The sequence below is a fragment of the Rhopalosiphum maidis genome, chromosome 2 (genome assembly GCF_003676215.2).
Source record: "Rhopalosiphum maidis isolate BTI-1 chromosome 2, ASM367621v3, whole genome shotgun sequence".
Taxonomy (NCBI): Eukaryota; Metazoa; Arthropoda; class Insecta; order Hemiptera; family Aphididae; genus Rhopalosiphum; species Rhopalosiphum maidis.
This window is the reverse complement of record NC_040878.1, coordinates 28,224,853-28,241,225: the sequence shown is the minus strand read 5'-3', so window position 1 is coordinate 28,241,225 and position 16,373 is coordinate 28,224,853. Positions and strand designations below refer to the sequence as shown.

Sequence of the window (16,373 nt, the reverse complement as noted above, 5' to 3'; positions counted from 1 at the left end):
TATAAGTAATACCTGCATGTATAATAATAATATTACAGCGACAATAATTGGACCGCCGACCGCATAACATGCTGCGAGTTCATCCGGACGGTTTACAATTCCGCGTGTTTTGCAACACAAAGGACGCTCGGGAAGTTAATTTTTAATTTTTATTCAATCGTCCGAGTCATTAAATTTTTTTAAATATTAATAGAAAATATGCGTGCGCGCGCATAATAATATTGTATATGCATGCGTGTAATATAGGTATGTTTGTAAATTGTGTGCGCAATAAATGTCAACGTTTGCCAACTATTCGAATGCCATCACGGACGATAAAAATAACGAAGAGATCGGATAAATATTAATTTCTAATCTAGAACGGTATTGGAAATTCAAAAACGAAATGGATACCACGCAGCAGCCACGCATAATATAACAGATATTATATTATATTATCGTCCTTACTTTAATATACGTTAATTACAATAAAACCAATAAAACGTTATTCATTAACATTTTAACACCATTACAATGTTTAATATACACGATTATTGTCGAATATTTAGAATAACACTCGTAAATTTTTCTCGCCGAACGCTGTATATGTAAATGTATAGTAACATAGTATAATGTACCGACAGACTACACACGCTTTTGTATACATTTGTGTGCGTGTGTGTATATTCAAGGCAGAAGTAAAAAACTGAAAACGCTATATACCTACACACACGCCAGTGATATTCATTAGGTAGGTTGTTTTATTTTCTGATTCTAATAAACGCAGTTTTATAGGTTTACACCGAGAAAACGACACCGGACGAGCGCCATCATCATCACTCTGTATACGTGTAGGACCCGAGGCTTCTGCAGGGGTTCACCTGACCGTCAGGGTCGATTCATTAGGGATTTATGCCGCGTGAGACGACACCACCGGTCGGAATGTTCATCGCATTTATATAATATAGGTACGTCCCGCGGTTTTCGGACACACAACAACACACCGGACGACCCATACGCAGCACACACAATAATATAATGATACATAATGTAATATAATAATATCCAAATGCATTTTTTTCCATCCACAATGACCCTGCACGTACCTACAATTCAAACAGTCGTTATCGTGAGAACGCCGCCCGGTAGACCTGCAGCACGGACATCTATACACTATACAGTAATATTTATTATGTGTTCACGTATCGACCGCAAATTACTAACAATATTCGAAATCATACACATAGCTTATAATATTATTATGTATTTTTCAAAGCGGATCCTATACATAGACGCACTTTTGTGTTTCCACAAAAATCGGTTAAAGATAATATGCAGCTGCGAGCAATAATGATTATTGTAATCGAACGTTGCAGACAGGGCGAATTTAAATATTTTGGTTAGATAGTAATTAATAAAATATGATAATATACGTTGCAAGGAGAAACAGTGATGCATTATCATATTATCATATTATACTTAAACATAGTCATTATTATAAAGTCGACCAAAACGAAATAATTATAATATATGGTTGTGACGGAACACGTTTTTTTGTACGAGCATAGAAAACCGAATATTTTGCCAATTGTTTTCGTTAAGAAAAACACTGTACAATCACCGAAATCGTATAAAAAATGGGAAAAGGAGAGAGCGGTCGTCGTCCACGATTATGGAAATAATGACCTTTTTAATAATATTATATTACAGCTAAGTGTATATAATAAAGAGAAGTTGAGAAAAAAAACGTGTAAATCACAACGCGCTATATGCTAACGAGTGTGTTTAATATATTAAACGTAATGAAAGTAATGCAGTTTAATTAGTATCAGAAAAAAAGTCAGCTGATGGCGATCGAATAACAGAGAAATCTAAATGACAAATAATAAAAAAAAAAAAAAATAGTCGATAATAATGTAATTGCAACCTCCGTCGATGCAAATTACACGCGTATCGTCATCCGAAGAGGGGAACAACGCTACAACGTATTATTATTATTATTATTCGTATTGTTATGTAACATCGGCTATAACCGAAATCTGTAAAACTATCGACAAACGCGCATTTTTGCCGTCCGGACCCGACAACGACTCCGATTTCGATTACAGCCGCCGTCGTCGGTTATTATAACTATATATTATAGAGTTACGATGTCTATAATAATAATATTATGTGCACTGCAGGTAGATGGGTACGCGTATATATATATAATAATATGAAATATTGAAACGCATGTCGTCGCGGGGCCGTCAGCTCATATCATATACATATATATATGTGGGACACAGGTATATCGTCGTTTCTGGGGCGAATAATAACCGTTCCAATTGTGAATCGTTTAACACGATGTAACCCTTTTTACACGGCAATACTGTAACTGGACGGGTTACGTGTGTATTATTTACGACTCGAGGGGACGCGCGTGTGTGTGTGTGCGCGCGCGCGTCAATATCTTTTACCCATTATATTCTCATATATACATCTATGTGCGATTTATATGTATACGAGGAGATTTTCTTTTCTTTATTTTTTAATAAACGGTTAATTGTCAACCATAAATTTTTCGCAGCCGTGTACACGACACGCACACCGCCGACGGAACGCAGGAACAAGGTGGGGTGGTGCCGGTCGGAAGCCGTAGAATTTGCGAAATCGTCGCGCATCACTTCAGACCTGCTCACTGAAGGGGACCCGTGCGCACCCTCCTCTTAAAATTGTCGTCGTCGAGACGTTGCCGCTGCGGCCACAATCACCGGAATTATATTGCACACGCTCACATACATGAGCACACATATAATATATACGGTGACGGCGAAACCAACCCGCAGGTCCCATTAACAATAAACAATATGACAATATTTCCCCCGTGCATAATTTGCATAATAATTTTCTCACTCGATGTATGGCTAGGTTGTGTCGCCGTCTTTATGGCGCGAGGAGAGCAGGAGAGAACGACGACTATCGAATTCGCGAAATCGCGAGCATAACCGTTTTTTCGTTCTATTATATAGTTATCCGCGTTATTGTCGATAAAATTATTACTATTATTATATTATTCTCCGATTCCGTTTCCGTTACGTAATACGATTATAATACTGTCCGACTACTCGTACTATAGTATGGGCGCGTAACACAGGGACATCTGCAGTAGTAATATAAAAATCAGTAACGCGACTATACGTGAGTATTTTCGTAATATATTGTAATATAGTAGTTGGGGGGAGGGGGGGAAATTTGATTAAAATCAAATCTACCGCGAATAAGTCGCCGGCGCGTAGGAGGAAGCGAAGGTAATCGGTATAACCGGTTATTATTATTTTTTCTTACTATCTAGTGTGGAGTGGGGGCAACCCGATTTATTGAAATGACAAAAAATATTATCGTTTCGTCTTCGCTGACCATTAATGGACTACCTCCGCCGCGCACACCTACCGCCACAGCCGCCGTTGCCACAATTATTCTGTGTACGCGACGACGACGACGACGATGATGATTTATGTGTTGCTCACAAAGAACTTTGAAACCAGTTTGCGCGATTATATATACACATAATAATATACATTTGTATTATAATTTAATTTAATAGCATTATATATATATATAGATAAAAATTATTCTCGTCTAAACGATAATCTGCGACGGACTCTCCCTATCACGGTAACAGTAATTATTACCGTGGCAAGCACGCGGATTTTCGAATCGTGTGTCACCGCTACCGCCGCCGCCGTCGGTGCAGCGGATCCCTATCCGCTTAGGATTGCCCGCGCGTGTGCCCACCTATAGCACACATGCGCGTGACATTTGAAATTCAAATTCGTTCGAAAAAATAGCGTTTTGCATAAACGCGTGCGGGGGGGCCGCCGCCGCTATATGGCCCATTCAAATACAATGTTCCACGTGATGTTAATAAGGTGTACACGGCTCGCGCACCGCACATACCAAACTCCATGACTACACACTACCCCATACGCCGAGGTGGTACCGGGGCACACGATCATATCATTATTATGGACTGCAAAATATTTATGAAATAAAAAAACAGAACGTGCCAAAGGCTTTATAAGTGTATGCAAATCTAATGCACACGCCACGGGGAATTATATTGTGAGGGCACGTCGAGGGAGTAGATATCTCCCTCCTCCTCCCCACAATATCCCGGACCACCGTTATGCGTTTCTCCGATTACACAGCTTCTCCCGTGTAGGTATGAATATTTTTATAATATGCAAATTGTACAAGACAGTAGGTACATATATATGTGTATTATAATATATACACATATAGTCGTGCCTTATTATGGTTTGGAGAAAAGCTTAAAAGAGGTCTACGCCGTGTTATGTGAGTATTGTAAACAACTTACGTAAGTTCGGACGTCACAATTGTGCAACACGACGCAAAATGGGCATATGGCTCAGCACGTGTTTGCGAAAATATACTAAGCGTAGGTTTCAAAGGCAATTAGACGGAAATGCCGATAGCTGGGGCCCCGGAAGTAGGCAGTTTGCTTAAAATATTTAATTTTGAAATAACTTAAGGACGTGTTAGAGTTGGGCGTATTTACCGGTATTTAATTAATGTGAAAACGTTCCGTAATATATCGTCCAAACGAAAAAATAATTCGTAACTACTAACGCGCACTTTTAACACAGCTCCGAAACACTGCACAGTTATGAATCATCTTCTCGATATTGAAACGAATGGATTTCGGTAAAACTTTTCACCGAATCAATATTATTTGAGTGCATATCGTTTGAAATATGAGTGATGTATATTTATTATTATTTTTTAATGGATGCCGAGTTAGAAACTAATCGTTCACAAACAAACACTGATAAAACTGAGGATCGGAAGAACAATACACGTGTAATCGAAATGATCCGGTGCGAGTATGCGCGATTTGCGGAGGTCGACGATACACACTAAAACTATAAGCTATCTGGGCGACGGAAAGCGATCTAAGTGTTTTAAAATTAGATTCAAAGAAAAAATAAAAAATAATTATAACAGAAGGCATGTTGTTTGAATTGCTATTTTTAAGACGAAGAATTGTGTTGTACGCCGCGGTAATAATTATAATTAACGTACGGGCCAGAACTCACGTCGTCGAAATAATTAGAAGCGTATGGTGATCGGAGAGGGGTCGTGTTTCCCTTTCGACACCGCAGCACGACTCGCACGAGTGTCGCGTTTTTGCGTGAACGGCATTTGAACGGGGCGGCGGTGTACGGCATTCAGCAGGCCGCCGCAAAGGTCCCGCGGACGCAAGGCGCTAATACATACGACCAAACAAACGCGGCAGCCGCGGCACTTGAGGACATTTGTTTTTCCGGGGGTGAACGATACAACTAATAAAATGAGCGTTATTATATTATTATGCGCGATGGCTATTTTTACACTCGCTTATGAGAGTTTTGATATTTTTTATGGTATTAGACTCTAGTAGGACTAGCCTATATTAATCGATGAAGACTTAGATATGACAGTATAACGACAAAATGTTTCTTACCTAAAAACGTTTTGTTTCTCGGCATTACGGTACATTTCGTGAAAAGAAACTATCCATCAATTTTGATATTGTACAAAGCTGGCGAGGAAAAATTATAGTATTATGTAGGTCAGTGCACGAGGTGCATCGGATGTTTATGTGTATGTATGTGTGTGTGAGTGTATCGTGTACTACGTGGGAACGCAACAACACACTTCTCCGTCAGCGCCGCCACCCCTGACTGCACCGGACAACGGGCGCGAGAGGGGTATGGGCGAAGGGGTGACCAAACAGCTGATTTCACGGTTCACCGACCGCATCATCTTCCCGACTACGACGACGACGACGACGACGATGCCGCCGCCGACCTTGACACCCCCGCGACGTCGGCGGCAAAAATAAATAAAACTCGAAACAAATTGCGAATCGATTTTTTTCTCTTTCAATTTTTGCATTTTACATATTACAAACACGGCCAGCGTCCGTTCATATGGCACAGCGTTGGACACGAGCCAAACGCGCGAATCGTGGGTCCTCGCTCGCTCCGTTTTACCAGAGGTCGTCGTCGTCATTCCCCGAGAACGCATAAATTACAAATCGTTACATACGATTACACGCGTTAACCCGTTGCTCGTCGTAGTGTTTTTGTATGTTTACGATAATGATATGCGCCACACCCCGAGAGACAAAAAGACAACGCGACGTCGTTTCATCGTAAACATAGGATCCGTTACCGTTTCGACCATAGACGACGATGACAAATTTGGACGCGTTTTATTTTTCATTATATCGTCATTCGCGAGACGACACTTGTTGTAGTAGAATTTCCGTCGCTGTAAAATCCGAAAAAGGTTATGGTAATAGCGAAACGCCTTCCCTTAAAACAGTCTGAAGTGCGACTTATCCACCGTAATTGCACCGTTGTTTCTGACAACCAAACGGTTGCATGACTGACTGAGTTTATATATGTATACAAATATACACATCTACCCTGTAAACCGGGTTGTATATACGCCACGTTCGAGGCGGCCATGGGGTTGAAACGGACGAAACGTGTTATTAACTTTCTACTTTCGACCTCGGAAAAAGTTATTTTTATTAGCATCGATCAAGTAATCATTTCGGGTTTAAATGAACCACCTATGGAGAATCGAATACTTATAGTAGTCCGCGGTACACTAATAATATTATGTTATATATTTTTACAGTACCTATTGATTTATAGGTACGTTTGTGTTGCTACTACTACAACTGCTGCTACTACATTGCATGCGTTGCGGGAATACGCGCGTATACATTTCCTAGTACATCATAAATAAGTTTTTTTTAATGCGATTTAATAATGCGCAATCAGTGTAGGCACTAGTATTATACAACTATACATAAGGAAAACATTGGTTTTGTGTAAATAACATAATATAACGAAATAAACCAAAATACGTGAAATTCGTAATATGTTGTTGCCGACGATTTATGAAATATTAATAACTCATTTGCTATAATACTTGGATTTGAAATCGAATTGTGTAAAAATAAATCCAAACCGAAACTCACGAGCCCACAAATCCATCTATATACACATATACGATACGCCTACCGTATGTTTTGGTACGTAGGCAGAACGTAGAAACGGTATGTATATACTATATACCTACACTAACGTGTGTAAAATCGTCACAACCAGCACGCGTGTTTTCCGGTAATTTTCGTGTAAAAAAGTACGAAAAACAAGCGGCCGAGGGAGCGACAAACGCACGGACCATCCCGGGAGCGCACCGAAAGCCATTTATAGTCTTTAATTTCACGGTTGAAGAATTGACCAGGAAACAAAAAATACACACCTCTATACGTAGTACACATGTTTAAACGCGTGTCACTATCGTATAATATCCGTAAAACAGATTTCTAAAAAAAAAAAAGTACTAATCGACTTGATGTTATAAATATATAATATATAAAATTATGATTATATAACCGACTATTTATATTATCGTATAGTGTCACCGGTACGGCGGTTGCAAAACGATAAATTTGTTATCCAGTAAACGGTTGTAGGTACGTCATAATAATACATCATTATATTATATATCCTATATACACACTATTTTATATTATTATATTATTATACATCGTGACATGATTTCGATACTTCCGAAAAGGTCATTGCGGTCGTTAACCACTGCGCTCACAAATGTTTATTTCGGCCTGGAAAAATATAATAATAATAATAATGCTAAGAGACGAATAACGTTTTGAGACGCACAAACGCCAGCATATTATTATATAGTTATAGACTTATAGTGTATATTGTATAGTGTACGCATATGACTGGCGGACGAGGACGGCGGTTTTTAGAGCGCCGTCAGCCGGTCGCCAACAGTAAAAGTCCTAAACGGTTTGAGAAATTTTTTTTCTCCCCCTCTCTCGCCTACTGCGCGACTCGATCTTCAAAAGTCATGATTTATATAAGTCCTGGCCATGTAAATCCGTTACGTACGCGCCGAGGGACATAAACGATTTTACGATCCAAGAATTGAGGACGAAAACCCAGATAGGGTGTGGATTAGGTTTTTATACGAAATAGTGGTTTTTATAACAGCGAAGCGCTTTTGATTTTACCCCCGAAATCCTTACGACGGCCGCGGTTAGTATTAAGCACCCACCAATTGAATAGCCTCGAAGAAAACCGCGAGTGTTTCGCCGCCGACTCACCGCCCTAACGATGATATACCTACATATATATATATATAAATATTAATTTATCCAAAAGAAACATTATCTTTTCTTGCGCGAACCACGAGCATGCCTAACCACTACGCGCTTTATATATATATACATATATGATTAATGATGTACGTATATATGTGTGATACACCCTTTTGGGGCGAAAATCCCACATATACAACACACACACACACACATACATAACGTGATATATAATAAATCGGATAGAGAGAAAAAGCTAATCAGCGCGTGTGTGTATCATTTGTAATAACACCGGACTTAAAGTTTCATGAGTAGCCGAGGCGAAAACGGATAATAACATCGGGCGACAATGCGAGCGGGCTACAGTGGTGGTGATGGTGGTGGTGGTAGTAGTAGAGGAGGTTACGGTTTGCAGCGTATGTGTGTGTGTGTGTGTGTGTGTGTGTGTATGCGTGTGTGTACGGGGGTGGAAAAGAAACAAGAAAAGGAAAAAAGAATGCGTCTACCAAACACGCGGTTCATCAGCCACATGCACACACATATACACACACACACACGCATAAATTTACACACACATATGCGTATATATATACGCGCTCGCGATAGGGAAACGGAGGGAAACGGGCTAGGGAGCGGTGAATAATCAATAGTTTTACAACAGCTTTTCCTTTTATTTATTTATTTTTTTTTTCATTTCCTACGCTCTTCTCTAACCGTTTATATTAAATAAGTTTGCCAGATATATTTTATGCCTTGCGCGTTAGTAATGGATTCATCTTAAAGTCTTACCTAGCCATATAGCTGCAGGATTTTATCCGCGTGACTACTGATCTATACACTAGACACAAACACTCACGCGCGCGAGACTGCACTTTTTTACTTGATACAACACAATATTATATAATATATACACACACACACATTATAGTTGAGTTATTGCAAAACCGATGAGTTTTAGATAATATGATATATTATATATTTTTCCCCTTTTTAAAAACCAACTGCCTCGTTGCCAAATTCACTCTGGCACAACACACTCTCAAACGCATATATATATATATATATATATATATACTCACGCGCGTCATTATGTAATGTGCGGGGAAAAAAATCGATATCGGTTAATAGGATTAGCGCGAACTAACTAAGAAAAACCCCGGAGACCCATAGCGGGAGGAGGTGGAGGCAACAGCGGTGGTGTCTAAATATACGAGGGTGGAAACGTGCTTAGATGAGAGAACACAAGGGTGCCAACACCGAACCACGCACGCTATGACTAGGATTTCATATTTTCACGTAGTCTAACAATTATTAAGGTCTGTAGATAATTATTACACTATACTGCAGCTGCTGTAATTTCCGAAAAATGGGACACCAATCATAATAATGAATAATAAACTTGTATTAAAAAAAATCTGGTTTTGTAACATCGGATGTTGAGAACAACCAACAACGTATGTAACAGACACTATACATATATATATATTTTCAAGGAGAACTTAAAAGTCAATTTACCACGAGATCGAGCAATAATAATTATGTAGGAACGGCTTTAATTATATAAAATAATATGGCTTGTTAATTGAGACCGCATAGTCATTGCATAATAACAGACATTTACGGTAACGACACTGGTTTACTGGTCTTACAAATATAGGATTGAGCAAAAAACCGGGCGAACGACCCACCGGTGTTTAATGGATATATTAATAAATGTCTATGGACAAACTACAATTGATAAATACTTTTTTTTTAAATATAACCATTAAAATTTAAAATTAAAACAAAATATTTAAACGAACTATGCACACAGTCTTAAAAAAGTACCTATAAGCTTAGGTCATATTTCAATATCGTATAATTATGTATCAAAGAAAGAAAAACGGAATAATTCAAAACTATAAATTAACTTGATGTCGATTATATCATTCGCGAAAGTGGATATCAGTCGACAATTAAAACAGAACGGAGTAGGCGTGACAAATATAGTAAACGGACGTTTTTTAGTCACGGTGAAAAAAATTTGTGGCAAAAATAAATAGTGGAAAACCAAAAAAAAAAAAAAAAATAAATAAATAAATAAAATAAAACAAAATAATAAATAAAATGTTCAACGAGCGTGAAAAATATGTTTGCGTTGTATTATATAGTACTCACAATGATAGTCAGTAGTGTCCGACTGCGACGGGACCGCGAACGACGTCGGCCCGACGGGAATATATTCCGCGCTGGCCGGAGTTCACTCGCGGAAAATGTCTAAGTATATATATTTTTTTTTTTTTATTTATCTCGTTACACGTCGTTATTGCCGGCGGCGTTTCGCGGACGAAAATTCAAACACTGTCCATCACCGACGGCGGCCGTCGTGGCCGTGACACCGAGCGTGGTCATTAAAAAAAAAAAATTTAATTTATCATAAATAATACACAATAAGAGATTGTTCGCGGAAAAATAATAATAATAGTCCAAGACGAGAAAAACGCGACAAAATAATATGTACTCGAATGAAAATAAAAAAATGATGAAAAAAATTATAATAAGAATTATATTTAATAATAATAATAATAATAATAATAATAGTAATAATAATAATAATAATTTGAGGAACTACACAGACCGTATATTATCACAGAGCGAATGGTTATTTGGAACTGTCGGAGCCGCGCGATTATTTTTTTGCTGGAGAGCGCGCGTGAGCCTGCGGCAGCGCCGGGACGCTTCTGTTTTGCATGCGGGAAAAGGGGCCGCCGCCGCTGCCGCCACGCACGCTTTCCGCGCGCCCGACCCCCTCGCGCGCGCCGTCATCCGTAGGGGTGGCACAGCGGCGGCGGTGTTGGTTGTTCGCCCCCGCGCCCGCTTCGTATAATTAAGCGTCTTCTTGTGGTGGGGATGGCGATGAGGTGATATAAGGGCGACGGTGGCCCCGCCGCGTCCTCCGAACATGTATACATAGCAGGGCAGTCGTCGTCGTCGTCGTCGTCGTCGTCGCCGAGTCGTATGGTGTATGTAGTAGTAGGAGGAGGAGTAGTAAGTGGCGGCGGAGTTGTTGCGTGGAGGAGGATGAGGAGGAGGCGGCCGTGCACGCGCACTAGAACCCGACAAACCGTTGGCCCGCGGGGTCGTGGACGCGGAGGGCGGAGGCGGCGGCATCGGAGCGGCGTTCGTCGCGCGGAGGGGTGGAATATATGCTAATGCCGGGGAACGACGTGCGCCCCGCCACCGCCTCGGCCACGGTCGACGACGACGTCGTCGTCGTCGTCACCGCCGTGCCGCGCGCGCATATTCAAAAAAGCCCCCGCCCGGGTGCGGCGCTACCGCACCGTCGTCGTCGCCTCCTCTATGTAATATGTACGCGGCGAACGCACTGCACTCGTCGCGCACGCACGCGAAACACGGTCGGCCGCGGCAAAAGCGGCGCGCCGGAGCTTTGGGCGGCCGGTCGGGACCGGCGGAGGGGAGCCTTTTTAATTAATATATGCACAGGGTTGGTGTCTCGTTATCTATTCCGTTTTATCAGCCACGCCTCCGCCGGGACGCGCGCATACATAATCATCGGCGACGGCGTTTTAATTGGTCGGCCGCCGGAGCTTTTCGCCCGCTCATTAACGCCCGCACCGCTGCATATTATCTTGATGATGCGCTTTCCGGCCGACCGCGGAGACCGGTTCTCCGAGCGATTTTAATAATAATATTATACCGTCGTAATATGCAGCAGGTAGTAGTGTATTAATACGACATTATAACACACGCCGGGCTATATTATAATGGTCATCGGTTGTTTATGTTACAAGTTTTTTTTTTCGCACGCACGTTACAAACACCTATAAATTTGGCCGGGCACAATAATTATTACCCGTCTATTAAATAAACTTTAATTTTACTAAAATACACTGTGAACACGACGATTGACATTCGACAGCCGTTAGGACTGTGTGATTATGAGGTGCCTCCGTGTACGATAGTTTCTCGAATTTTTCAAACAAGTTCATCAGTTCGAATTACGATACATGCTTGCAATATTTATGAACATTATATATATATATATATATAGAGAGAGAGAGAGAGAGAGAAACACTGAGAGAGTGATAAAGCCGTCTGCGTCGGGGGAGGATGGGGGTTTCGTCTCACACGGCGCGAAGGGAGGTCGTCGTCCGAGTCAACTTTACGAGATTTACGACGTTTCATTCCAACTCCCCGATGCCCATTCGGCACACACGCACAATACGCAATACCGTTAATGTGACGGGAGGCGGCGGGAAGTGTGCAAGACACTGCGAAACGTGAAACGACAAAACAATGTAATATCTATATAATTATTTAAAATTATGTTCGTTTTTCAACGTTATTATTAATCGTCATAGACATTTCTTATTAAAAAAAAAACTATACGAAAAAAAAAAAAAGAAAGCACTAATCCTGCACCGATATTTAATGAGATTGGCCTCCAAAGGTTGTAGGTCAATTTCTCAATAAATACTTTGCCATGAAATATACTATTATTGGGTTATCGACCCAAGTACTAGTTATTTTTATATAAGTATATTACAAACTTTTTTCTAGTTATTTTAGTAGTTGTACGGTTATTTTTAATACCATACGGTATACGGCATACGCTGTACTTCGAAAGTCATAAATCAGTATATCTAGAATCTGGAACCTTGATCCCATAACAATCTTATCATATCACTTTTAAAATCACTCAGAAAAAAAAACAAATGATTGAAAGATACGCATTTGATTATTTTTCAAACCAAAAAAACAATAAAATTGTTATTAATTTCGTGCATAGATATAAGTTAAAGACTTAAAAGAATAATTACAAGACGTATTTTATTCCAGGAATAATTTATTTTAAAATTAAACGTAAGCCTTCAGAAAACATAGAGTAATTAAACTGATTAAGGTTAGATTACGAAAAACGATATTCAGTCGTAATTAAAATAAACACTGCAGCAGTGCTCGTTTTGTGCATAACAGCATGTGAACTTAAGTACAATATAGAATATAGATAGTTCAAAATGAACGTAAGCCATTAGTTTGATAACTTTCGACACAAGCTTAATTTTTCATTTAAAAATAAATACGAACGGAACACATTTCCGCTAAGTGCCTAATTGGTCATACATCGATCGCGTTATCAAGTCAATTAAAACCGTATACGCACACATTAACGCTTCTAATAGCAGACAGAACGAAATAATGCCTATAGCAAGGTATTTTGGGAATCGTACTTGCTATATTATATCGAGAATCGAGAAAAAAAAATATAATAATATCTATAATACTGTCAATTCGGCATTATGCAACGTTCGTTGACCGATCGTCCCCGCGGGGCCGCGCGCGTATGGAAAACTTCGAACCCCTCATCGGCCGTGCGGCGGTGGTCTCAAAACCTAATTATCGTAACAACCCTCGAAGAAGAAGAAGAATCGATTTTATTTTTCCAACCAACGCAGTCCCCTCACACGTTATTATTATTATTTATTATTATCATTATTGTTATTCGCCGATCAAACGCTACTCGGCGGGTCGCTTTTCGTCGTCCCGCGACGCGTAGCCTGTCGAACGCAACAAAAATGCAACATTGCGAGTAAAAAAAAAAAAATAATCATACAAAAACAACACATTCGTACTACTTCGAACACAATAATATTGTAAATACGATTTTACCTGGGTTGGTATAAGCGTGGTCGTCGGAGCTCTCTGGTTGATCGCCAACACTGACGATCGTACGTCGGATGTGTCGGACTGGTCGGATGGACGAAGCCGCGTAAAATCTGACGCACTCGGTTGCGATTATTATTATCCACACAAACGATCCGCGGGATCGCAGTAATTATTAAAATACACGATGTGTCCGTCCAACAATAATTCCCCGTCTAAATATAGTACATATAGATTGTATTCACGCACGACGCACTGTGTCGCAAACGCACTGCACGCGCCCGCGGTGGCGACGACGACTTTTTTGTAAATAACAATAACAATTATAATATTATTATTTCGTCGTTAAAATGATAATATTACATTATGTCCGGCAGAGCGTGTAGACGAAGGATACCGCCAATGTCCGGTCGTCCGCAAAGTCGTGTAAAAATATTATACAATTATGTCTGTGTATGTGTGTGTGTATGTATATGAGTGGGTGTGTGTGTGTGTGCGTGTGTCTGGCGCATATGAACCTCTTCTGCGTGTCGATGTCGTAATTTCTCATACAAAATCACATTAACGAAAACAATCACGAAAAATTTATATTAAATTTTGTACAGCAGATGACGGTGATAACGACGTTATATTATTTTACCAAAATTTTTTTTTATTATCATTAATAATAATAATATATATAATCGAAATAAAAACGTTGTACGAAATGATACAGTCGGCGGCGGTCGCACGCGTGTGTGTTAACAACAACGATCGCACTGATAGCAACGGCGGCGGCGGCGGCGGCACGTGTTCGGCGACGGGAGCGGTACTCGGCACGTCCTGTGGACACGGGCGCCGGCGGTCATCGTACAACTGGTAGTCGTTTCGGCTGCCGGCGACTCGGCGGGCCCCGTCCGGCGCACCGCGCGCGCCGCGCCACCGTGCGATGGGTCGGCGGGCGGCGGGCGGCGGCGGCGACGACGGCGACGACGACGACGACGGTCGGACGGTCGTCGCATCGCCGCCGCCCGAGCGAGTTGAGCGCGCGTTCGCGTGTACACATCGTGTTTGGGGGGGGGTGGGGGGACGATGGCGAGATGGGGGCCCGGTGTAACGGCCGCGCGCATATATTAATTACACGCCGATCCCGTGGCGCTGGCCCGCGTTGCGTCGCCGGACGGAGCGCGGTGCGCGGGGGGGAGCACGAAACAATGCCTCGGAGCGGACGAGTGAGGCCAACGCACACCTGGGCCGCCGTCGCCCCACCACACCCGCCGCACGGATCCGTCGTCCCGGTGCCCGTCGCGTCCACCGCCGCCGCCGCACAAGCCGGCACCGGCTACGTCTACGGCCGCGGCGATGACGACGGTCGCGACCGTGACGGGGACGACGACGGGGCGACCAATGGCCGCGCGCAAACGGTACGGCCCCCCCGTCCGCCCAGGCGACTTCTTCGCCGTTTCATTAGAATAAAACAATAATTGGCGGGAGGTCCGCGTGCTCGCGGTCGCCACCATTCGCTGGCCCGTTTTCGCCGGACGGTTCGCCTCGCCGCCGTGTAGCACTCCGTGCGCGCGTCGTCGTCGTACCTGCCGCGGCCGAGCGTGTGAAATTACGATAATAATTAAAAAGCCGTTCGACGTATTCCTCCAAGTTTTTCCGTTTCTTAACCGCTCCGACTTAATGAATTACACGCGCAAATCCATTTCTCGGACCGCGGCAACCCCGCGAAGGTGCATATCCTGCGGGCGTATATTGTGTATTATTATTATTGTTATTATTACGTTTATAGGTAAAGGACTTAATATATTACACGCGTGTACGCACGTTGGTAGGACATGCACTTTGACAAAACGTCCTGAAAATGGAAATTATATTGTGCTCTATACCGCGAACACAAGAGACGATTAAAAAAAAAATAACGACTTGGTATACAAAAACTCGCTCGTAAAACGTAACATTTACCGACCGACTGAGTCTTCCAAAACATAAATAAATTGTGTTCAACTGTAACAGTCAATTAACTTTATAATAATAATAGAGAGAAAAAGGTCTCCACGTGTACAACGTTCGACAATGCGTTTAAAAACACAATTCCTTTTTATTTCGATTTAATTCTCAAAACGGAGAAATCCAATTGGACACATTCGATATTATCAAGGTATACAGCATAAAATCTATATATATATGTATACACGTTTGTGTTAAATTTGAACTAAACAATTGTCGAGATTAAAAAAAAAAAAAAAAAAACATTGGTTTTATTTTAATACATTAATTGGAAATAGTGTAGCTGCTAGGCCGTGTTTTGAATTACCAAACCGTATTGATTTTCATTTTGTCTAGCAAGTTTAATTTAATTGTATTCTTTTACAGACTGCAATAATAATCTAGACGACTGCTCCCATAAGTAGCTATATATACTGTATAGGTATTTACTAATAAAATTAATGGTCTTAGCCCCAACAATATTTATTCGTGATTGAATCGCGCTAAAAAATAAAACATTTATGGGTCTTGAAATATTCGTATAGTAAGACTATACCCCATCTGCAGT

General features: G+C 41.2%; 1 protein-coding gene across 2 annotated transcripts in view; it reads right to left on the bottom strand.

Annotated features, from left to right (window-relative positions):
* Positions 1-14,649, bottom strand: part of LOC113551996 (zinc finger homeobox protein 4) — a 103,054-nt gene extending 88,405 nt beyond the window's left edge. Inside the window, exon 1 of one of the 2 annotated variants that reach the window (XM_026954628.1) lies at positions 13,841-14,649. The gene's annotated coding sequence lies outside the window, so the exon portion shown is untranslated. Of the gene's footprint in view, positions 1-10,327; positions 10,552-13,840 lie in introns of those variants that run through there. The other variant, XM_026954629.1, reaches the window with a different exon arrangement.
* Positions 14,650-16,373: the final 1,724 nt, after the last annotated feature.